The 25,033-nt window shown below is 51.2% G+C and overlaps 1 protein-coding gene across 5 annotated transcripts in view; it reads left to right on the top strand.

Moving 5' to 3' along the window:
• HIVEP3 (HIVEP zinc finger 3) overlaps positions 1 to 25,033 on the top strand; it is a 475,965-nt gene that overhangs the window by 359,629 nt on the left and 91,303 nt on the right. For all 5 annotated transcript variants that reach the window (XM_023258562.2, XM_045035629.1, XM_045035627.1 and 2 more), the window contains one exon: positions 17,252 to 17,449. The gene's annotated coding sequence lies outside the window, so the exon portion shown is untranslated. The remainder of the gene's footprint in view (positions 1 to 17,251; positions 17,450 to 25,033) is intronic.

Genomic DNA, 25,033 nt, shown 5'->3' with positions numbered 1-25,033 from the left:
GGTGCCTGTGGCCTCAGCTTTGGAGTCTGGCACGCCGGGGTCCAGTCTGGGCTCCACCACTGTCTGAATGCGTGACCTTGAGCAAGTTGTTTGCTTTCTCTGACTCTCGGCTCCTCTGTTAGGTGAGGATGAGAATAGTTGAGTCCAGGGGAAGAATAAATGAGCTAAGTGCATACAAAATACTCAGCACAGGACCTAGCATGTGGAAGTGGTGTTAACTCTCGTTTTCCTTAGATACAACATGAGAGATTAAACAGTCATGGCAAGTATTTCCCAGGGCCTGAGGGACACCCTGTCGTATAAGTGTTGTGGACAGTAGGGCGCAGATATTTGTTAGTCTCTACGGGGGATGCGATCTCATTCTTAGAGGAACCTCCCAGGGCAGTGAGGGGAGCTTTGGGAAGAAGCAGGGTTTGAACCTGGCTTCTCAGACCGGACTCCCAGGGCAGAAATGCAGAAGGCTGGTGGGACTCGCCTCCAGGAAAGGCAGAGCTGGGGACCAGCTGGTCTCATGACAGTGGCTGCTTCCCTCTTTGGGCCCCCATCCCAAGCAGGGCCCAGGCTCGGAGAAGCCCAAGGAGGGGTGGTAGGATCAGAGCAGCATGGGGGTCAGGGCCAAGGGCGTATCCAGCAGATCCCAGCTTTTGGTGGCAAAAGCAGAGAAGGAAAGGCTGAGAGGCTATATAGTATAGACCTGCAGCTCAGGGGTGGTGAGGCGGTGAAGGAGGGGGGGACAGCTTTCCACAGGGGTGCCGGTGATGAGACGAGAGTGCCAGCCCAGCCCCGCAGTCACATCCCTGGGCGGGGGGGGGGGGGGGGGGGGGCGGGGAACCCCTCCCCCTCCCCCACCGCGCAGTGGTCCCCAAACCCTGGAAGGGGCTCTCATGCCCGCAGAGCCACAGTGACAAGAGAGAGTGAGTGTGTGAGAGCCAGTGGAGCACCAAGGAAGGGACGTTTTCCCCCCTCAGCGGGGTTATTTCTGGCTCTGCTCCTGCTGTCACTGTGGAAACTGCACGTGCCCGGTTCGGTGTGGAAACATGATGAGTTTTCCAAGGCTGATGTGCACCAAGCAGTCAGCCAGGAAGCCGCTGTGGCTGCTGCTGGTAGGATGTGAGTGTATAACCACCCCCCCCCCCAAACCACTGCTCTTGTCTCCTGACTCTCTCTCTCTCTCTCTCTCTCTCTCTCTCTCTCTCTCTGCCTGTGCTGCCTTTCTCCTGAAGCTATATTTGGGGGAGATGTGTTTCATGCAGCATGATAGGCAGAATAATGGCCTCCAAAAGATGTCCATGTCCCGATTCCCAGAACCTGTGAGTATGTTACCTCGCATGGCAAAGAGGCAGCAGATAGCATTCTGGCTGCTAATCAGCCAACTTTAAAATCGGGAGATTATCCTGGATTATCCACTTGAGCCCAGGGCTATCACAAGGCCCTTGAAACGCGGAAGGGGGAGCAGAAGAAACAGATTCGAGGAAGGCTCTGCCAACCGTTACTGACTTTGAAGGTGGAAGGGGCCATGAACCAGGGAATTCAAGCAGCTTCTAGAAGTTGAAAAGGAAAAGCAAATAAACAGAACGGATCCTCCCTAGAGCCTCGAGGAGAAACGGAGCCCTGCCAGCCCCTTGACTGTAACCCAGTGAAAATGCATGGATTTCTGTCCCCCAGAACTCTGAGATCATAAATTTGTGCTGTTTGAAGCCACTGGATTTGACGGTGATCTGCTACCGTGACAGCAAGTAGTATATACCAGGGAGGCTGAGGCTGATGTGGCTGGAGTGCCTCAGTGGGGAGAGTCGCAGACGTGTTCTTCTGTTTTCCTGAGGTCTGGTTGTCCCTGCTGGCTAGCTTGCTGTCCAGGTGGGAGAGTGACTTCCCCTCTGGGAGCCTACAGCTCCTTAGACCCCCGGGCGGGGTCTCCTGCAGGTGCACGCTGTGAAGGTGCTGTCTCCTCCGCCCGGAACACCACCCCTCTCCCCTCTGTCAGCCCTCCAATTCTTCAAGGCCCCCTGTCCCTTCCCCTCTAAGTAACTTCTTCCTCTGACACCTGGTGCCACCCCTGTGGGACCTGACACTCTGGTGACTTTGCGTTGTCTGGGTTTTAACCACCAGCCTCTGCTGCTCCTCCCCCGACACCCACCCACCCACCCACCCACCGGCCACACAGCAGGGAGTTGCCAGAACCCAGAAGGCCGAGTGGATTCGCTGGTTAGAGCTGGTCATGCCCAGACATGTAGGAGCCACTCTCCGTGATGAGGAGGTCTACACTTGCCCACGGGACACCTAGGGTCAGTCCTGGCTGTGGCGTCTGGGAACCCTTGGGCAGATCAGGCTGGAGGTGAGCAAGATCAATGGATATGAAAGCCCTTGAGTACACTGCGGCCATGGGTAACCTTTCTCCCCGAGGTACAGCCCAGGAGTGACAACTATTCTCCCACCTGGGGCATATGCCACCCTTCTGCCTGGGGAGCCCCTTTTCCCTTGCTTTCTTGGGTCCTTCCCATATGCCTGGAGCTGGGCAAACCTAGAGAAAACATGGAGTTCCAGGGTCAGGACGTGGGGAGGCCGGTGAGGTGCCCGAGACGCAGAGTCCAAGGTAGTGTGCCCCTCAGTGTCACACAGATGGAGCCTGGAAGGTCTAACCCCACGCTCCCTTTTATAGATGAGGAAACTGAGGGCTGGAGAGTGGAAACGCCTTGCTCAAGGGCGCAGGGGGAGCTCCTGGCAGAGCTGGGACCAGAACACCCCTCTGTCACCTTCAGCTCCAGGGCGGGTCCCCTCTGCCTCCAATTAAATGCGTGAGTAAGTGGCTGAGTGAGTTTATTACTCCAACACTGTTTCTTGGGTGCCTACTCTCTGTTAATACTCTGTGAGGGGCTGGGCTGCAGCTTGGGAACAAGACAAACAGTCCTTCCCTGAGAACTTACATTCTTTCAGGAGAGAGTGAGTAATTATGCATTAGCTCCTTGATTACAGTGGTGATGAATGCCGTGTCGGGGATGGTCGGATGGACGGAAGTCGCGGGCTGTGAATAGTTGTGCAGGATAGTCCGGGGGGGGGGCTCCTCGTCAGTGTGCTTCCACGTAAGAGTTTCTAATCCAATTTGGAAGACAGGACCACTGTGTCCTCAAAGGAATAGCACAAGGCTGTGGTAAGAAGTGAAGGAGCTAGGCTGGAAGGAGGGCCCAGAATTACAGCCCTAGCGCCTTACCTTCGGTCTCTCCCTGTTTTGGTTAACAGATCAAGTGCAGTCAGCCCTCACTGGGCGGGGTGGCGGTGGCGGGGGGGGGGGTGTCTTAGAGGAGGAGCCCCGCAGCCAGGAAGGCAGGGGAGACCAGCAGGTGGAACAAGGCATTGCCCTGTCCTGGACTGGATGCGTGCGATGGCAGAAGGGGCTGGAACCCAGGCTTCTCTGCCTGGACAAAGTCTGGCTCTCAGCATTGCCTGGAAGGAACCTGGCTTCTAGGAACTTAGGTGTCTCTCCCTCCCACCAGCTCACTGTGGGGCTTTGTACCCTCACCTCTCTGTATGAAGAAAGCCCAGGGAACAGCACAGCAATAGGTTTGTGCTGTTGTTTTGTTAAAGCTCCCTGCCTGTCTGTCGGGTGGGGCCCCAGATGACCCGGGGGCCAGTTCCGTCTCCCACACACTGGCTGGAGGGAGGGCTCTCAGGAGCTGCTCCTTTCCCTGAGCCCTATTTTCTCTGTAAAATGAAAGTGAGAAAGACCAATTACTCCCAATTGTTAAAATTGGAAAAAAAAAAAAAAAAAGGAACAGATGTGCAAGGGTGTTTTAAATCCTTGGCTCATAGAGACATAGAAGATGCCACCAAATGAGAGCATTCCTTCAAGGATCAACAGGGCACCTTGCATCATTTGCAGAGTCGGAGACCCAGCTTGGCTTCAGGAGGAGCAGAGAAGGATGCCTGGCTCTTTCTGTTTGCTTTTCTTTAATCGGGAAGAATTATTCTGGCTGATAAATAATATCCACTCCTCAGCAGGGAGTTAGAACAGAAGGGGTTCTTTAGAGATGGGCTTGTTTGGTCTTTGGTCTGACGGAAGAGGAAACGGAGTCCTGGAGAGGCACAAGGGCAAGCGCCAAGCTGTGCGGGGACCTGGGGCCGCAGCACAGAGAGAGATGGCAGGTTCCCCGGGAAAACCTTTTGGTTCAGGTGGACCTTGGACCTGCCAGTTTGGCAAAATCACCTGTTGCTTGTCCTGGACATGGTGACGTCAGAGGCAACACCCTGGAAGGCAGGTCAGTGGTCGTGTGCCGATTCCGCACCCCAACTGCTGTGCTGAGCACGGGAGTACACAGCCAGTACGTGTCGTTCCTGCCCCCGAGACACTGGCTATCTGCAGGGAAGGCAGCCCAGCGGAAGGAAAACTGGTACAGTGTGATGTGGTTGGTGTCACAGCAAAGCTCTGGGTGGAGGGCCAGGAGCGAGAGGGAAGGGAGCTCTGGCTGGGCCCCGGGACAGTGGTGGGGCTGGGGCAGAAGGAGGTTTGGCCAGAGCTGAGCTTTCGCAGGATGGGGCGGGGGGGGGGGGGGGGAGTCTGGCTGGTAAAGAAGGGGAGGGAGGACCCTCCTGAGAGAGGAGACAGGGCGAACAAGGGTTTGAAGCCTGGGAAGAAGGCAGTGTGCTCAGGAATTATCAGGTAGTTGAAAGGCAAGGGGTGAGGCAGAGTGTCAGGAGAAGGGTGAGGCTGGACGGTCACGGTGGCCCTATGGGGAAGAGGCTCTGACCCTTTCCAAAGGCATCTGGATTTCTGATGGCAGTCAGCAGGCATCAGAAGTGGTCGTGGAGCACCGTGATCTGTGCTGTACTGTGACGCAGAAATACCCCTCTGCACTGCACGGACCGGTGGCGGGGGGTGGGCAGGGTAGAGAGGAGCTAATGGGTTTGAGACCATTCAGGGGCCAGTTCACTGAGAATCTGGTGACATATGGGATATGGGGGATGAGGGAGAGGTCACTGATGGCTCCTGGACTTCTCGGGATGCGTTGGGTAACTTTCAAGACGCCCGCGCTGAGATTCCGAATCTGACCCTGGGCCTTGGGCTGCTCACCTGGGACTCAGCAATAGAGGCCAGTTGGTCCCAGTCCCTGGATGATACCCCCATCTGCTGGTTCCCCCGAGAGGGACCAAGAAAAGCATGTGGATGCTGTCGGGATGTTGATTCATCTTCACCAACACACCTACAGATATTTTCCCGTTACCCGGGGGTAGTAAATTGAGAGAACTCAGTGTTTATTCACTCATTTATTGTCACCAGTTATGTTCAAGGCTTTGTGAGTGATACAGAGATGAATCAGACACATCCCAGTCCTGTCCTCAAAGTTCGTGTGGTTTGTCTGTGATGCCGACAAGAATTTGTATATATTGTATTACACACACACACACGGGAGAGGAGGTAAATGCCACAATAAAGAGACCCAATGCTATCTATAAGAGATCATTTCTGGCCAGGGAGGGTTGGTCATGGAGGGCTTCGTGGAGGAGGGGGCATATGAGCTGGGCTCACAATGGTGGATGTGGTTGGATTCAGCCACAGTGGCATGGTGACAGGCATTCCGGACAGAGCCCTGCCCGGTTGGGGACGTGAACGCTCTGAGCGGGCAGTTTTGGCAAGGGCAGGGGTTTGTACGGGAACGGTGACGTCAGGGGCATCCTGGCATATTTGTGAGGGTGATCCCAGGTGGCGACTGTACTCTCCAGGAGGAACCGCCGAAGGCGTTGGGACAGGAACGGGCCAGGTGAGAGCTGGGCATCAGGGCAGTTTATCTGGCCTTGTGGAGAGAGCGCGCTCAGGAGGACAGCTTGGACTCTGTCACGTGTTGGTCTAGATGAGGGGGCAGGCTCGGGGTCTTAGGAAGGGTGACAGAAAAGAACTTCATCCACAGTTATTGACGCTTACTGAGGCTTTAGGCCGGGCGCTGTTCTAAGCATTTTAATTTAATTTAATTCCAAATGGTTAATTTGGATTAACCAATGGAGTCTTCCCTACGTCCGACCAGGTAGACGCTACATTTGTTACCATTTTACAAACCAGTTCACTGAGTCACAGAGATGTGAAATGAACAACCTGACCCTGGTCACACAGCTAGGAAGCCGAGGAGGAAGGATTCAAGCCCAGGAGCTTGTGCTCCTAAATCCCACTCTAGAAAGGTCTTTCCTAAGGGGACTGAGCAGGTGAAAGGTGGTCCTGCCAGGGTCGGGCCCATTCCTCCCACCCACCTGGCAACCCCAAACAGCGGCTCTGAGGGCTGACCCAGGCCCTCCTGACCCCCCTATAGACTGGGAAGGGCCCAAAGGGCCCAAAGAGTCGGTTCACCGACTCGAACGGCCTACATATAGGAGGTGGCAATGCAAATAATTGATGCAATGGAAACTTTCTATGGAAAAAGGTACCCACTCAAACAGCCACAGAGTCCAAAAAAAGGAAGAAGGGCAGAGCAGACCCAGAGGGCTCTGTAGCAAACAATTTCCTTTGGCATAGCCTCCGCTGCCTGACTGAGCCCTTGAACTGGCGGGGGTGGGGGAGGGGCGGCCCTGGGCAGGAGTGGGGGCAGGTTGGGACCAGAAGCTCAGCTGGGTCCCTTGAGGGCCGCGGGTCACCAGGCTTCCCCTCTCAGCTCAAGAGGCAGTCGTTGTGGGGACACAAAGCAATTGTCCCTCCAAACACCCACACCCTGCCCGCTTCTTCCCAGCGGGTCTCGCTTCCTGACTGCTTCCCGAAGGTGGGCCCGTTGGTTGAAGCTGTGCATTCCCTGGGGTCTCCCAGAGTCCAGACCTGCTCTTCTCTCTCTGTGTCCTCCTGTTATGGGATCTGGAATCTCCTTCTTTTAGAGGGCAAAATCCTTGTGAGTGTAAGTAAAGCTGAACGATCAGGAATGACCAAAAGAGGAAGAGCGGGAAGGTCATTGTTTGGAAAGTCACCTCTATGTTATTTAATTCTTCTTCTGACCATTTTAAAGATGGAGAAACTAAGACCTGAAGTGTTAAATGGCACCTGAGGCCACACAGTGGCAGAGGCTGGAGGTACCCAGTTTTATCTGTGACCAAAGCCTGGGGCTGTCCTGCTGTGCGAGGCCACCCCATCTCCTTGTTTTCTGAACGTCTGCTCCCTCGACTGTCATGTGACGGTGAAGGAGGCTGCCTGTAGCATCAGTGTGATAGTGACATAATGTAGGGACAGCTTTGACACGTGGTAGGCAGTCAACAAACATTGGTTTTCCCTCCCTACTCGTCCCTTCTGTCTCTCCAAACTGGGGAAGATGTGATGAGCCTTTTGGGGAGAAAGCAGCCCAAGTGTGGGGTGCCTTGGGAGAAAGGGCCATAATCGCTGATTTTCTGGCCCATCTTCCCTACTAGATCTGTGACATCTGAGGCAGGCAGGGGCCCAGGTCTCTTCCCCTTTGCACCCTGTGGTCTAGCCCAGTGACGAGGAGGGCCTTGTGGAAGGTCACTCAGCTGGAGGCAGCGGGACCCCAAGTGTGAGCCAGTCCAGTGGGCTTTCTACCACACCAGCGAGGGGAGACTTCCGGTGCGAGAGGGCCCCCACAAGGCGTGGCCCAGTATGGCAGGAAACAGCTCCTCTACACCTTGTCTGAGCCGGTGCAGTCCCTGGGGTTTCGACCGCAGCTCCTCTCCCTGCCACTGTTTATTCTCCTGGACTCCTGGGCTGGGTGCCCTCCATGTGCCATTCAGTGCCTCCCTCCCCATCCCTGCAGTGCCTGAAAACCGTGACTATTCCTTCTGCCTAGTCCCAATATGGAGCTTAGGGGCCCGGGTGTTCCTGCCTCTCACGACACAGAATCCCTTACCCTGCCCTTGAAGTTCCTCTTTTTCTATCCTCGAAACAACTGGAAATGTATCAGCATCCTCTGGTTTTAAAAACCCTGCTTTTACTGAGAGTCACCAGGTACTCTCAAAACAGGTCTTGTCCGTCCGTATCAGAGGCCCTGAGCCCCACTGCCTTTCTCTCTGCTCGCTTTCCTTGTCTGGGACACCTCACTCTACTACATGGGAGGGAGCAGCCGCCTCTCATCTGGACAATGCAGCCAGGACCCGGGAGAGATCCAGAAGCAGCCTCTGGGCTGCCCAGGGCATATGGACGGTGTTCTCAGACTCAAGTGCAGGCATTTGAAGCAACGGTGAGCACCCCAGAAAAGTGAGAGCCCCCAGCCTGGCTGCAGGGAAGAAGGCAGAAAAATTTGCAGAGCCAATCGTGAAACAGGATCTCTAGGAGGGAAGACTGACAGAAGAAGGGCAGCTTGCAGAAGCTGGAGAAGGGCTAGGGCATTTATTGAGTGCCTCTTGTCTGCTGAGTTTGTGCCACATCTCTCACACATGTTGTCTCATGTGATCTCTACCACAAACCCAGGGAAGGGTGATGTTTTTCACTTTTTACTCGTGAGGAAAGTGAGGCTCAGAGAAGTTAAGTAATTCATCTGAGGTCACACAGCTATTCCTGGGTGAAACCAGGGTCCAAACCCAAGCCCTTCTGATGCCTGGACCAACACTCTGCACCATCCATGAGGATTGTGTGGTGCTGGGTAAATGAGGCTTGCCAGTAATTCTCCCTGTTTCCCCTCCCGTTTGCTAAGTAGCCCAGCACGACCCACCAAGGCTATTCCTTGTGATTCTGCCATGTGTGTCCCTGTGTCTTGGGTGTTCCTCTCTCCTCAGTGACCCACAGCCCATCATAGCGGAAATAAAAATACAGATGGATAGATTTGTCCCACGAATCCCCGCCCCACGCAGATCAGACTCAGCTCAGCCATGTGCCAGCCTTATCTGCAGGTGTCCTGTTCACAGTGGTGGGACAGGCTGTGTGTCAGGAGGGCAGCCAGGGCCTTCTCTGGGATCGGGGAGTGAGGTCCAGTGCTGGAGTCGTGGCGTCCTGGCTGCCTCACGCTGTGGCAGCGAGGCTGGCCCCTGCAGACATCTGGGGCTTTTCTTTCATTCCATCACAGCTGAACTTCCCCTGCGGTGATGCCAACCCCAGTGCCCAGGCCGGATGTGCCGCGATGCTTTGGTTCCATGGGGAGGGTGGGGAGTGGAGAGGACGGCCCTCCCTCCCCCTGAGGTTTTGGGTGGGGCCTGCAGAAAAGCTCCTGAAAAGTCCTTCCTGCCATGGGTGGGCGCCACCTTGCACATGGGCCCCTCTTTCCCTGATAGGCCTTCCTCGTTCAGCTATTTTCTGAAAAGAACACACTTTGATATCATTTTTGAATTACTGTCTTTATAAAAGTCATAACATGCTTATTGTAAAAAAAAAAAAGAGAGAGAGAGAAAGAAAAGAAAAAAGAACAATTTAGAAATGTATAAAGAAGACAGTGCATACTCCAAACCCTGTCTCTTTGCAGTCCCAGCCCTCAGATGAGCTGAGAGCTTGGGGATTATTCTCCAGGCCCACAGCAGGCACAGCCATACCGATATGTGTGTGTCTGGTGCTACTTTGCCCCGTTTCTCACACCATTCCACTGACAGGAAGTGAGTGTAGTGGCTAAGAGTGGGGGTTCCAGAGTCAGATGGACCGAAGTTCACCACTTACCAGGTCTCCTAACCTTGCCAAGCCTCATGTGGAAATTGGGGTCCCAGTCCTGCCTTGCATCCTGCTGTGGCAGGGGAGGGAGATCGCCCAGGAGAAGGGCTGAACTCCATGTTCAACACCTAGAAAAAACCCACTGAGAATCTCTGTTATTGGTAGGAGTGTGGAATTATTTTCCATTAAGAAATAGTCCCATGACTATTCCGTTGGGTGGATTTATCAGCATTCACTTATTAAACCAGTTCCCTAGTGATGGATAGTAAGGTTGTTTCCATGTTCACTGGTGAAAATGTTGCTGCAGTGATCACGTGTGTGTGACATCTGTGTGTACGTTCCTGGAAGATGATGTATATTTGTGTGTGCACTTGGGAAGCCGCTGGCTCCACGTAAATTTTGGCCACCTCTTGTCTCCAGCTCTGATGGTGGCCATCATTTTCCTCTTTGCCAACCAAATGGGGGAGAGTTGATATTGACTTGAACTTATATCTTTTTTAATTATTAGTGAGGCCAAGCATCTTTTCCTATCTTTATTAGACGTTTTCATTTCTTGAAAATTATTTATTTCCTCTCTCCATTTTGTTAGCTTTTCCTAATGTTTTGTGGGTACTTATTATATATCATGGATAATGACCCTATTTTTAAAGTGTTTGGTTAGTTATTTTTGAGAGAGAGAAGGAGAGTTCAAGCAGGGGAGGGGCAGAGAGAGAGGAAATCATAGGATCCCAAGTGGGCTCCACGCCATCAGCACAGAGCCCAACATGGGGCTTGATCTCATGAACCATGAGATCGTGACCTGAGCCTAAATCAAGAGTCAGACATTTGCCTGTGGGGCTTAGTCTGTTGAGCGTCCAACTTCAGCTCAGGTCATGATCTTGGCTTCGTGAGCTCGAGCCCCACGTCGGGCTCTGCTGACAGCTCAGAGCCTGGAGCCTGCTTCGGATTCTGTGTCTCCCTCTCTCTCTGCCCCTCCCCTGCTTGCACTCTCTCTCTCAAAAATAAATAAACATTTAAAAAATTTAAAAATAAAATAAAATGTTAAAAAAATTTTTTTGAAGAGTCAGACACTTAACTAACTGAGCCACCCAGGCACCTTGGCCCTATTTTTATATGTTGCAAATATTTTTATGTAGCCTGTCATTTGCTTTGTAACTGTTGCTGGGGCCTTTTGTTGTATGTAGGGCTTAGTGTTTTTTATGTAAGCACATTTATTCATCTTTTCCTTTAAGAGCATGGAGGTCCAGTTCAGCCTTTGAAAGTTATTTTCCAGCACTAAGGTACACAAATATTGTAATAGTTCTGGTATTTTCGTGGACTTGCTGATATGTATTGTTTATTTCTTTAATCCCAATAAATTTGTGTTAAGTCTGGTGCACATACTCTATTTAAAATAGAATCCTCCGCCTTCCCTCACTGTATCCCATTTATTTCATGCTTGTAGGTTTACATGCATCTTCCCTGGCTAGATCCTCGGATCCTGAAAAGCAGGCATCTTTTCTCTTTTGTTCACTGCTGACTCTCGGGTGCCCAGAACAGTGCCTGACACATAGTAGGTGCTTAGTAAGTACTTGTTGAAGGGATAGACAGCCAGCCAGTTGTCACAGCTTTCTTATTCAAATAATCCATTCTTGGGGCGCCTGGGTGGCTCAGTCGGTTAAGCGTCCGACTTCAGCTCAGGTCACGATCTCGCGGTCCGCGAGTTCGAGCCCCGCGTCGGGCTCTGGGCTGATGGCTCAGAGCCTGGAGCCTGCTTCCGGTTCTGTGTCTCCCTCTCTCTCTGCCCCTCCCCCGTTCATGCTGTGTCTCTCTCTGTCTCAAAAATAAATAAACGTTAAAAAAAAAATTAAAAAAAAAAAAAATAAATAAATAATCCATTCTTCCTCCACTGTAATTACACCTTCGACAGCCTCTTATACGGTTACTGGTCATCAGGTTCTCCCTCTTCTTCGGTTTTACAGTTTATAATTTTTTAGAAAACCATCAGTTTTCAAATTCATTGACATCAAGTTATGTATGAATTTCTCTCAAGTTAAAAAAATGTTCATATACCTGTTTATACTGCCCTTCTTAATGGTTATTTGTGATTGTGCCCTTTCCTGTTACTCAAATCAGCCAGGGCTTTGTCCCTGGGGTTGGTCTCAGAGAGCCAGTCTGCAGCTGTGTATTTCTTTCATGGTGGCTGCTATGCTTTCCTCATTCACTCATTTTTGTTTTCAACTTATTCATTTCTTCCGGATAGATCATTTTGTTTATTCTACCCTTTATCAGCTTCTTGGGTTAGATGCTTAATTCATTTGGTTTCAGTCTTTCTTATTTTATCCCGAAAGCATTTAAGGTCTGAATTTCCCTCCAAATGCAGTTTTGGTTACACTCCCCAGATTGGTATTTTATTTTATTTTATTATGTTTTAAGTTTATTTATTTATTTATTTATTTATTATTATTTTTTAATGTTTATTTATTTTTGAGACAGAGAGAGACAGAGCACGAATGGGGGAGGGCCAGAGAGAGAGGGAGACACAGAACCTGAAGCAGGCTCCAGGCTCTGAGCTGTCAGCACAGAGCCTGACGCGGGGCTCGAACTCATGGACCGTGAGATCATGACCTGAGCCAGTCGGACGCTTCACCGACTGAGCCACCCAGGCGCCCCTATTTATTTATTTTTGAGAGAGAGAGAGAGATTTAGAGAGCGAGCAGGGGAGGAACAGAGAGAGAGAGAATCCCAAGTAAGCTCTGCATTGACAGCACAGAGCCCGACGTGGGGCTCAAACCCATGAGCCATGAGATCATGACCTGAGCCAAAACCAAGAGTCAGATGCTTAACCTACCGAGCCACCTGGGTGTCCCTTCCCCAGATTTTTAAAAAGTAGGATGCTCAATGTCATGCATTCCTAAATATTCTACAAAGGTATTTTTTTGCCTCTTTGACTCAAGTTATTTAGAAAAGCATTTTTTAATTATCATGCGCATGGTTTAGTTACTTACTTATTTATTTATTTAATTTATTTAGCTGCTTGTTAATTTCTAACTCCATTGCATTGGGACCGCAGACTGTGGTATACATGTTGGAATTTGAGATTTTCTTGTAGTCAGGTACGAAGACATTGGAGAAAAAGATGTTTTCTCTGCTTCTTGCATGTGGATGAAGTTAAGCTTACCAGCTGTATCTTCAGAACCTCCCTACTTTTCTTTGGAGATTACTTGTACCATCAGACTTAGAGTAATGTGTTTAAGACACTATTCTGTGTTGGTCTTCTTGTGGTTCTAAAACTGTATGATTTCATATATTTTATGGTTCCACTGTTCAGGGTGAAGGTAAGGTTCATGATTCATGTGCCTTCTTGGAGAAATAGACCCATTAGCAATCTAAAGTGCCCCATTTTATTCTACTTAACATTTTTTACATTTTGTCTGATATTAACATTAACTTTCCTGGATTTTTTGTTACCATTTTGCTTATTATGTTTTTTTGCCTTTTTTTTTTTTTTAGTTCAACCTTTGTCCTTTTAAGTGTATCACTTCCAAACAGCAGATGGCTGGATTTTTTTTTTTCCATTCAACCTAATCTCTTATCTCAAAATACAGTCATTTAATTTATTCACATTGTTCTATTTATTGATACATTTGGGCTTGTTTTATGTCTTTTGGTTATGATACCTTTTCCTTTACCTGTCTAACGCTTAATTAATTGAATTAATTGATCAAATTTTTTGTTTCTCCCCCCAACCCCATACACAGTAGTTAAGAGGTCTGTATCTTTTTTTTTTCTGGAAATGGTTACCCTTAAATTAAAAAATTAAAACCCATGCTCCTCTAGTGTCAAGGAGCTAATTCCCAGCCAAATGAGACCATTATTATCAGCATTTGCTTAGATTTGACTGTGCATTTTTCTTTTATTGTTCATCACTGTTTCCTGTGTATCCTGTCTTGCCCTTTCTCGAGTTACTTATTCTGATACAGTTTTAATTTTGTGGTAGTAATTCCTTGAGTAATTGTTTTAAGAAAAGATAAGTGGCATACTATTTTTAGTACTTCTGTCTTTGGCTTTGAGAGCCAGTGGAGTAACAGATCTTTTAACCCTTTTTCCTCAGACCTCTGTAGTATTTGTTGCCTTCTGGCAGTTAGTAATGTCAAGTCCAATGACAATTTGATTCTCAAAAGTTTTGGAGAGTCAGAGACAAAGCTGAGCCCACTGCTGACCTGGGTAAAGGGTGGCATCACCTCCATGGAGCTTTATCATATCCAGAGGAGGCAGCAAGATCGGGATTTGCTGAGGGTTGAAAGTCTCCTTTAAAATGGATATGTCAAGGGGCGCCTGGGTGGCTCAGTTGGTTTAGCGTCCGACTTCAGCTCAGGTCATGATCTCTTGGTTTGTGAGTTCGAGCCCTACGTCGGGCTCTGTGCTTACAGCTCAGAGCCTGGAGCCTGCTTCAGATTCTGTCTCCCTCTCTCTCTCTGCCCTTCCCCTGCTCTCTCTCTCTCTCAAAAATAAAATAAACATTAAAAAAAATTTTTTTAAATGGATACGTCAGTGCAGGAGCTTCATCAGGATGGTGCAAAGAATACCACACCACAGGCTGGGGGTGAGGGTTAGGGGGGCAGGAATTTTGAGGCAAGGCAAGGGACTCCAAGAATCTTAGGGCACAAACTGTTGAAGAGCTGAAGGATCCTTCAGGAAGTTTCTGCAAAGAGCAGTCAAAGCATGTGTCAGGGCTAGAGTCTCCTGGAAGAGAGTCATGCTAAGGAAGACAGTAAGGTGTGGGGTAGGTGGCTTTGGGTCTCCTCTCCTTCCCACTCTTGTCTCTTTGGAAACCTGAAGGATTCACTCATTACCCTTGGATTTCAGTAATTCTGGCCAGCCAGCCCTGCCCTGGCTCCCTCGGCCTCCGAGCACAATTCCCTCCCTGGCAGTTGGCACGTGGGCCTTTCCCTGCCCCTGGTGGGTGAAGCCGGCTTAGCTTTGATTCGATTTTCTGTCATTCCTCCTTGTCTGCTTTTGCTCAGACTTGCTGGCCGGCTGGTGCTACTCTGAGAGTGTTCTTACTTGAACCTTTCTTATTTCGTTGGATGTTGTTCTGTGTCCCCGGAGTTTGGGGGAGAAGAGGTAAACCCATGGGCCCCACCTACCATGTAGAACGTCAGGTGGGTGTAACATTTTCCTGGTGACCGGATGCAGGCGGGTCCGCCCGGCCCAGTCACCTGCTGCTGGAGGCCAGGAGCGGCACTGGGGCAGTGCTGGCCCCACTGGTGGATGGCAGAGCAGTGGCTCGCTCCCTCCACCTGAGCCCGTCCTCTGCTCCAGCCACACCTCTGGTCCCCACTGCATTACCTCGCCGATTAAGACGATTCCGTGACCTCCCTCAGCTGCGAGATCAAGCCCAGCCTGTTACATATACCAAGTTCTCCCCCTGCCCAGCTCTCGCCTCCTGAGCTATCACCACCTCTCACCTCCAGCCACACGGACAGCATGAAATTCTTCGGACACTCGCGCAGTTTGGGGTCTCCTGTCTACGTACACTTCTTACAATCTCTTTCTCTCGCACCCATTCAGACATCATCAGAATCGACTACTCTTTTCTTCCTGACTTCAAGGGGTAGTCGCTCAGAACCAGTGAGTCTATGCATCCCTTTGTTCCCGGCCCCTCCTCCCATAACAGTGATCCCCTTGAAGGCAGGGACTGAATCTTTGCCCTTCCCACTGGGCCTGACCCAAAATAGGTGCTGAATGTGCTCGGTTCAATGAATGAGCAACCCAGCTAGGTTCTAAAGAGACTTGTTCTACTCCGACTGTGTGTGAGACCCTGTGCCAGTCTCCAGGGGTGGGGAGTGGGTCAGACTGACCCCGCCGAGGTGTGTGCAGTCCACAAGTCCTGCAAGACTCCGGACTCTCTACGCTCAGAGGTGGGGAATTGTAGACAGTGTTCATAGGATAGCCCGTCCTAAGAAATCAGGGTTTTGACCCTGGGAGGGACAGAACACAGCTGTTTGTATTAATAACTGAGATCTATCAGAGGATGTGGGGCTGACGAAAACCTAGGAGTGGTGAGAAGTTCGGATGCTTCGGGCAGCAGGATCAGGGAATGATAGACGGAGGCCACTGTGGGGTGGCACAATGCTGCCCTGGGGTGCGGGGCAGCGCTGGCTGGATTCCAGAGCAGCTGGTGTGGCGGGGAGGGGAGAGCAGAGTGGCTTCAGTTACCTGCACATTTCGTAGGAGTCAGCAGCGGGACGTAGCTGCCGGAACATTAACTCTTCCAAGGCTGTGCCAGTAAAACCACGGTGCCCAAGAGAAGGAAGTCATGACAGTGCCCCAGGCCCATGAGCAGGTGACTCCAGACCTAGATCGCTGGGCGTACTGTGGGATAACGCCCAGAGCAGCGCCAGGCACTGGTCTACCAAATCACTAAAACCCTGGGAGATAGTTGCTATTTCTTAGCCCCGCATTCAGGCATAGGGAGGCGACACAGAGGTCACGAGTACAGGGCCGGACGGGGACCCAGGTACCCTAGCTCTAGGAGCCACATCCTCAGCCACCCCAGCACACTGCCTCCGGCAGACAAGCCAAAGCCTAGGCCCAGGGGAGCAGCGTGGATGCGACACACGCACACGACACTCAACTAAAACAACTCAGGCTTTCTGGAGCACGAAACGCCCTCCCCTGTATTTTCTCATTTGATCCTTACAAACAGCGTGTAAGTTGATGATTGAAAACTGGTGCTCCCTCCTTCATCCGCTGACCCCTGAGCCCCTTCCCTTTGGCCTCGAGTGCTCCATTTGGTTTAGTGATTTGGGGAGTCCGGTTCTTCTGCCCAACTATTGGATTTAATTTCCACGCGGGCCCGAACATGCATCACTTGTGCAGGCTGTATTCGTTTTCTCTCGCCGTGTAGCAAACCGTCTCAAACTTAGTGGCGCCTGTTTGTTAGCTCATGGTTCTAGAGGCCAGAATTCTGGTAGAGAGAGGCTGACTCCTCTGCTCAGGGATGAAATCAAGGTACCTGTGGGCTGAGCGCTTGTCCTGAGGCCCTGGGGAAAATTTCTGCCTTTCCAGCCTTGTTCACTTGATGTCAGAATCCAGATACAATCCATTGGTTGTAGGACTCGGGTCCTTTTTCTTGCTGGCTGTCGGGGGGGGGGGGGCTTCTCTGCACCCCTTCAGGTGGCCTTTCCACATGCCCCCTCCATCTTCAAGGAAGCAACCTTGCAAGTCAAATCCCCCTGATTGTAATTCCCATGACTTCCTCTTCTGCGACCAGCCGGAAAAAAACTCTGCTTTTAAAGGACTTTCTTGGGTAGGGTAAGCCCATGGAATAATCTGTTTTGGGGTCAGCTGTGTCCTGTAACGTAACCTAAGCACGAGAGCAAAGTCCATCCTGTTCACAGTCCTGGGAATTATGCAGCATGTGTACATCAGGGGACGGGAAACCTTAAGGGCCATCTTAGAATTAGAATTCTGCCTACTTATTGGTGAAGAAACGGGGGACTCAGAGAAGTTAGGTGCCGTGTGCAAGATACAACATGGTACCAGGACCACCATGCCATACTGTCTTCCCAAGGGACGTGGGGATCGAGCCCAAGATGAGCAGCTTGCGGAGGAGCTGGGGGCCTGGGCCTCCTGGGACCGGGCAGAGGTTGTTCTGTGTCTGAAGAAGTTGACCTAGCAACCTCTTTGATCATACTTTTTTTTGACCGTCTCCTGCAGGATTCAAGGCACAAACCTGGCAGCCTCTAACTAGTTCGTGGTGGAGCCTCAAGAGATACTGGCCAGGCAAGCTCTCCCTTCCAGAGGGAAGAGCAGAGCATGAGAGGAAGGCCACGTAGCAGAAGTGGACATGAACGCTGGTTTCCAAAGAGAACAGTGTTTTAGTTTTGGTCATCGAAAGTGGTGCCTTCAGCACAGGTAAGAAACAGGCCATCAGTGAGTATGCTCGATGGGGGCGCCATTTTGGTCTTTTGCATGAGCTCTCTACTGTTCTTCCTCTTCCGAATGTATTGTTGTTGTTATTATTACTATTGCCTTCCTTGAACCTCTGTGGAAACTGGAAGTCGTCAGGACTTCCTTGGCCAAGAGCAGAGACCTTGAGGGTCAGCACTCTTTCCCTGCCTCCACGTTGCCTCTCCCCAAATTCAGTTGTCTTCCCAGTTCCTCAGTTTCCATTCTGTCCGTGGCAACAACTCCTCTCGAGAGACCGCAGCCTCCTCACATGACGGCCCGCACACCAGAGTTCCACCGTCTTTTCTGTCCCCCTCTCCACCCACCCCCAAGATGGCTCTTGCCTGAAGAGCCCCTGGCCACCCCCTAACCACTCAGAGGAGTACAGGGGGTGTTGAAGACTGAGCGGCGTCTCTTCAGGACCCTCCCTGCAATAAAGAAGTGAAAGGATGTAGGGTTCTCAGCCCTGGCTACATATTAGAATCATCTAGAAAGTTTTTAAAAATTTCTAGTAGCGAGACCTTGTCTCCAGAGATGCTGGTTGAGTTAGCCTGAGGAGGGGCCTCGACGTCCATCTGTGTATTTGTGTATATAAATATTTAACTCTTCCGGTATGCTCTGTGGCTCCAGGTTAGAAGTTCAGGTTGTGGTTCAAGCTAGGTGTGTGGTGTTAGAGCTCTTTGGGCTGGGAATATGTCTTTGGATGTTTTGCCTGGCTTCGGGGTGTGTCAGAATCACCGAAGTAGGTTGCAGGGGTTGCCTGGTGAAAACAAAGGGGGCGCCTGGGTAGCTCAGTCGGTTAAGCGGCCGACTCTCGGTTTCAGCTCCGGTCACGATCTCACGGTTCATGGGTTTGAACCTTGCGTTGGGCTCTGCGCTGGCAGGGCAGAGCCTGCTTGCCATTCTCTGTCTCCCTCTCTCTCTGCCCCTCCCCTACTCACGCCGTCTCTGGCTTTCTCTCAAAATAAATAAATAAACTTTACCCCCACCAAAGCCGATTTCCTGGCCCACCCATGTTCTCCGAAGCAGACTCTTGGGACGGGGGAAACAGGAATCTGTATGTTGACTCAGACGCAGCCGATGTGTGGGTGCTCCGGGGCCTCTTTCTGGGGACTCTGGTGATGCTCTCCCTGTGTTTGGGTCTCTGGGCTTGGCTGTGAGTCCTGAGGGCCTTCCCAGCCTGGCGTGCGGTGAGCAATGCCTCATCCCCATCCTCCTAGTGGTTTCGCACTTACAGAGAGGAGGTTAGGGCCTCGGGCAGCCCTCGAAGAGGGCACCACTGTACCTAGTTGTTCTTCCTCTATGGGGACCCTTGGGGTAGCTGGGCCCAGGCCTCTGCCCACAGCTCGGCTGCACCACGTGGACCCCCTTGACCCAGGCCGTGACCGGGGTTTTCCAGTGGAGGTGGGGGAGTCACCCCTGGACTCTGAGGAAGAAGGACTGCCTCACTCTGTGCCTCACCCTGTGCCTCACTCTGAGAGATGTGCCACGAACTAGTTAGATGTGGTGCTTAATAGTGGAGGCTCTGGACCTTCCTGGGTTCAAATCCCAGTTCAGGCACTTACTGGTTTTGTGAGGCATTTACGATTTAGGAGGCAAGTTGCTTGGTCCCGCTTGTAAAATGGGAAAGTAATAGCGCCCACCTCACAGGTTGCTGTGCAGGGAAGATGCAGGGAAGGCCCCTGGAACGTTGCTGGACACGTAGTTAGGGATCCCCGAATGTGAGCAGCCGTTCGGACTCGTGCAGGCAGGTTGGCCACCTCTCTGCCCTCCTGGTTGCTGTGCTGTGACATGTCTGCCATGCTCTGGCCATCTGGTTCCCAGCGTAAGAGTCAGAGTGAAGTAAAGCCACCGACGCTGCGTGTGGGGCCTGGGACTTTATCGGCAAATCCGAGTACCGCACAGACCCGAGTGAGGCTTGGTTCTATCGCCCCTCTTATAGAGATAAGGAAACTGAGCACAGAGAGGTTCAGTGATTTAAAGACAATCACACAGCAAGTAAGGAGCAGAGCCTCTGGCCACAGAAGACCCAGCACTCTCTTCTCCACCAAGACGCACCCTGAAGAAAGGCAATAACAGCTTCAAGGATGACCCTTCCCCAGGAATATCGACATTTTCATAGGAATCAACAGTGCCGTAATGAGTCGGTCCCCTTCCATGGCATCATGGGACGTCTCGTGGTGCCGCGGTTTAGCAGTTGTTTCCATCTGCGTATGTCACAGCCATTGTGGGTCTTCTCCGCCAGCAGTCTCGGGGAAGGATCTGGGTTTATTAGGGTAGGTGCGCGGGAAATACTTGAACCTGGCTGGAAACAGAAACCTCAGAGGGATATGCAGGAAGAGATATGGGAGGACCGTCAAGGAGAGTACAGGTGGGGATCCTCCCCAGACCTCGCATTGCCTTCCCTTACTTTGCTGCTAAATGCCCTTTTTGTCCATGTGGGCTCTGACAGCTGCAGGGAAGAACCCGTAAGGGATGGGACTGGTCTAGAGGGAAATGAGCTGTCAGTTCCAGCAAGAAGTCTGGTCCCCAACCCCCTCCTGTGCTCTCCCTGGGGAATAAAAGCCTCTGTGATTAATGGGGTGCCGACTCAGGGATTCTGGAGTGTCCAGGTGCTCCTGGCCCACTGCTGGCACAGCCTCCCTAACCACCACGGAGGGTGCTGGAACATATGGCCTCTGAATGAGGGAGAGGGCTCAGGCCCGGGCAGGTGGGGATATCAGGTAGGAGCCAGCTGGGGGCCAGCCTTCATTGACATTGCACACTCCCCTATGCTGGGGAGGCCCATTCACACTATGTGAGCTTGGGAACAGCTATGTTTGAGGTTACTAGAGGGCAGGGAGTCATGGCCCCCCTCTACTGGGAACCTGGACTGAGGCTCTCTCCAGAGTAAATGTGATTTCTGAGTAAGTCAAGATGAACCTAATTTGAAAAGAGACACTAGAGCATTTTCTCAGCAGCAAAGCCCTCGGCCAGTAGTATGCAAACTTCTACGGTCTTAGAAGCCATTTTTAAAAGTCAAATCCTACATGGAATGCCAATAATATCAAACAGATTAAATTGGCAGTTTATTGATATGCATTTATCTTTTCTTTTTTTAATGTTTTTATTTATTTTTGAGAGAGCGCAAGAGGGGAAGGGGCAGAGAGAAAGGGGGACAGAGGATCTGAAGCGGGCTCTGTGCCAATAGCAGTGAGCCCAGTGTGGGGTTTGAACTCACAAACCGTGAGATCACAACCTGAGCCTAAGTCGGACGCTCAACCAACTGAGCCACCCAGGTGCCCAATTTTTGACATGTATTTATTATGAACGTCCATCAATAAAAACATTGAGATCTCAGAGTCTAGATTAAGGGTCAACAAACTACTGCCCACGGGTCTAATCCAGGCTCTTTCCTGATTTTTGTAAATAAAATATTGTTGGAACATAGTCGCACCATTCACTTACACATTATCTATGGCTGCCTTCCTGCTCTGGTGGCAGAGTTGGGTAATTGTGACCGACTGTCTCTCCCACAAAGTCAAAAATATTTACTCTTTGGTCCTTTATAGAATTTTGCCGGCCTCTGCTCTAGATAATCATTTTATCACGTACCAACTATAACATCTAATATTGCCTTTTTTGTTTTTATTTTGTTTGGCTTGGTTGCACAGTATTAAGAAAATTCCAAATCATTATCTATAAGATGATGTGAATGGTAACAGACTTCTAACCGCTTACCTTCAGCCCTGAATGATCTTCAGTTCAATGTTAGATGGACATTAGGAAAGGAGGAGAATGGTTCTGGTTTGCATCACTGAGAGTATCAGGCAACGGCTTGCATTCCTTCCTATTACAACACTCAGACAGGAAGCAGACAATCTTGATGACGTCTTCGTGATAATCCACATACTATATTCTCATATCATGCAAAGTTTCAGAGTGTACGTGTTTGTGCGGTTTTATGTAAGGATGTATAGTCCTGAACCGAAGAAGCAACATGTCCAGTAAAGAGCTCCGATCTTTCTACTTGAAGACCTATTTTATACTGAAGTTCAAGACCTGCCCAGGCTTTAGTCTGAGTTCTGCCCAAACCAAGTTAAGCTGGCCACACCTGTTGTGTGTACCTGGTGGGTTACTATGATGTGCTAAGGCACATGTTTGAATGCACAGGTCCATTTTCCACCACGGTTTTATTTAAAAGGAGTCGAACTATATTTTTGGAATAAACTTCTCGAGTGACCTTTGAAGAACTTCTAAAATACCTCCGTGGAACACAGTTTGAAAGCCCCCCCCCCCCATCAAATATTGGTGGTTCTCATTTCTGTGGTTCACAGAGCCGAGGGTGCTGAGGGCTGGGGGTGGGCGGGGGGGGGTGGGTCAGTGGAAGAAGTTCTTGGGAAACAGTGAAGCCTCCCGGCCTCCTGCCGAAACTTGGGGTGTCTCCTGATGATTGTTGATGACCTAAACACAGCTCCCCTGGCTGCTCTCGTGACTTCCAGCCATCAGCTTGGGAGAGGAGGTCTGGAAGAATGTGGGGAGATTGGAATATGTGCAGGGAAACCTGTGGTGTTGGCGGGGCAGGGGGGGGGGGGTTGGATATGGAGGAAGTGCACAAATGGCTTCTAAGTAGCATGCAGAGGCCTTTGCAGCCACTCAGCAGACCCGGGTTCGGGCCAGGGTAGAGGAAGCAGGATGGCAGGGGGCAGCTGGCTCAGCACTCTAAGCAGGTTTGTGCAGGAGGAGGGTCTTGTGAATGCCTGGGATGGGGACCGATGCCCCAGGGAGTTGGTGGCTGGGGTTGGGCAGTGGCTTTGGGCATTTGAGGCAGAGCCCACAGAGTCAGGAATATAACCCAGGAGTCCCGACTCACAGGCTGCCTGCCTTCCCGGGGGGGGGGGGGGGGGGGGGGGGGGAGGGGTGGTGCCAGGGAGGGAGGGGCCGGCGCTCAGGGATAAAAAAGCACCAGCTCTTTCTGAGGTTTTGCTGCTCACCCCGTAGAAAAAGAACATTTTTAGATTTTTAAAAGGATGACCTCATTTTTTTCTTATTTACATAGCCCTGTTTGTTTATACAGTCCTTTAAAAATAGCGAACGTGTGCTAAGCTTAGCACTCTCTCCCGCCACAGCGGCAAAGCCAGCGTGTGGGGAGAAACACCTTTTTCTCTAAGAGAGGGGCAGCCTTGTTTCCGAGGACAGATGGGAGCAAAACGGGACAGGTAGGAAGTTTCGTGGTTTTTCGTGTCGCTTTTCCAAAATAGCCACACTCCTGCCTCCCACTTCCTGCCTGACTCGACTCAGGGAAGATTTTCTCCTATAGAAGACTTGTGTTCTGTGCATTCTCAGGGAGGCATGAAGGGATCTGTCAACAAGCACACACGCTTGACCCCGAAGACCTCGAGCTTGGCACTGGGCTTGCGTTCTGGCTCTGCTGCCTCCCGGCTGTGTGACCTTGGGCAAGCCGCTCCACTTCTCTGTGCCTTATTTGTAAGAGGAGGAGAACAGCACTTACCTGCACTTGCTGTGCACAGGAAGTGAGGGAGTATGTGTAAAGGGCGTAGCCCGGTGCAGGCACACAGCAACTCTTAATAAATCTCATGACAGGGGCGCCGGGGTGGCTCAGTCGGCCAAGCGTCTGACTCTTGATCTCAGCTCAGGTCATGATCTCACGGTTTGTGAGACCGAGCCCTGCGTCGGGCTCAGTGCTGACGCTGCAGAACCTGCTTCAGATTGTCTCTTTCTCTCTCTCTCTCTCTCGGGGCGCCTGTGTGGGTCAGTTGGTTGAGTGTCCGACTTCAGCTCAGGTCATGATCTCCCGGTCTGTGAGTTCGAGCCCCGCGTGAGGCTCCGTGCTGACAGCTCAGAGCCTGGAGCCTGCTTCGGATTCTGTGTCTCCCTCTCTCTCTGCCCCTCCCCTGCTTGTGCTCTGTCTCTCAAAAATAAAAACACTAAAAAAAAAGAGATTCTCTCTCTCTCTCTCTTTCTCTCTGCCCCTCGCCTGCTCGCTTTCTCTCTCTCTCAAAATAAGTAAACATTAATAAACAAATAGATCTCTATACAAACAACAGCAATGGTGTCATATTCGCCCCCCACCTGGACAGTTAACTAGCCCCCCAACCACCTTCCCTTCCAGCCAGCTCATCTGCCCCACCCATCCCTACATTGTCCCAGAGGGATAGAAAGATAAAACACAAATCTGACCATGCCGTCCCCTGCTTAAAACCCACCAATATCTTCCTACATGCATGGCCGGGATCAGCAACATTTTTTTTCTAAATGGCCAGAGAGCACATATTTTAAGCTTTGCGAGCCACACGGTCTCCCTTGCACCTGGTCACCTCTACGGTGCTGTGTGAAGGCAGCCACGGACAGCGTGTAAAGGAACGAGTGTAGCCGTGTTCCAGTAAAAGTCCATGGACAAAAACAGGCAGCGGGCCGGATTTGACCTACAGGATATGTCCATCTCCTCGGCTCAGCTTCCCTCATCCAGCCCGTTCCCGTTCTCCGTCGCTCTTCCTCCTCCTCCCCAACTGCTGTGCAGAAAGGACTCCTCACACTTTACCCAAAGTTCCTTCCTTCTGGAATCTCCTTCTCTGCCCCCACCCTCGTGCTTCTCCGCCACGACATTAGGAACCGTTGCCCTGGGGTTCTGTGGGTTCTCTGGATTTCCGCTCTGGGCATGTGTGCAAGCACCCTCTGTCCTTGCTTTAGAGAGGACACACCTCACGCAGGAATTCTGCCCCCCTCCTTCAGGTGTGCTGGTGTGTGTTTAAGTGTTTGTAGCTGCCCTGTAAGCATTGTTACCAAACACAAAAGACCTGTAAGACAGACGGCTGCCCTTAGGGAGCTTACAGCCTGGCTAGGAAGCTAAGATGTGAGATGGTGAAAAGCCAGCCAGCAACCCAGGATGGAAATGACAGGGAATGTGTCTGTTGGGGTGCCCAGGACAAGGTGCTTCTGACCTTTGTGGAGGAAGGAGAAGTCATCTGAGTTGGACCTTGCGGGGTGGGAAAGAGGTTCAGAGAGAGGGAGGTCAGGAAGGCTCTCCGTGCTGGGGAAATGGCAAGAAATAACGCTCGGCTCTGGGTTCAGGCTGGTGAGCGGACAGCCCACCCTGGTGACCACTGAGGGCCTCCTGTGAGAGACTGGGGCCTGGGCCTGGAAATCAGGGTGGGGCCTGCTCCGGGGCTGGGGCGGTGCAGAGGGGGTTGGAACATCTCTCGAGCCAGAATTTCGCCAAGTGTGGCTCATAGACCACCCCCTACAACAGAATTGCCTGGGTGTTTCTTTATTTTTCTTTATTTTTATTTTTTAGAGAGGTGGCAGGGGAGAGAGAGAGAGAGAGAGAGGCAGAGGCAGAGAGGGAGAATCTTAAGCAGGCTCGCTCCACACTGGGAGAGGCTCCACACAGACGCAGAGGCTCAATCTCAGGACCGTGAGATCCTGACCTGAGCTGAAATCAAGAGTTGGATGCTTAACACAATGAATCACCCAGGCGCCCCTGGGTGTTTCTTTAAAACACAGATTCTGGAACGACTGGGTGGCTCAGTCAGTTAAGTGTCTGCTTTGGGC

Source organism: Felis catus, chromosome C1, assembly GCF_018350175.1.
Source record: "Felis catus isolate Fca126 chromosome C1, F.catus_Fca126_mat1.0, whole genome shotgun sequence".
NCBI lineage: Eukaryota > Metazoa > Chordata > Mammalia > Carnivora > Felidae > Felis > Felis catus.
The sequence above is the reverse complement of the archived record's forward strand: the minus strand, read 5'-3'. Positions and strand labels throughout refer to the sequence as shown.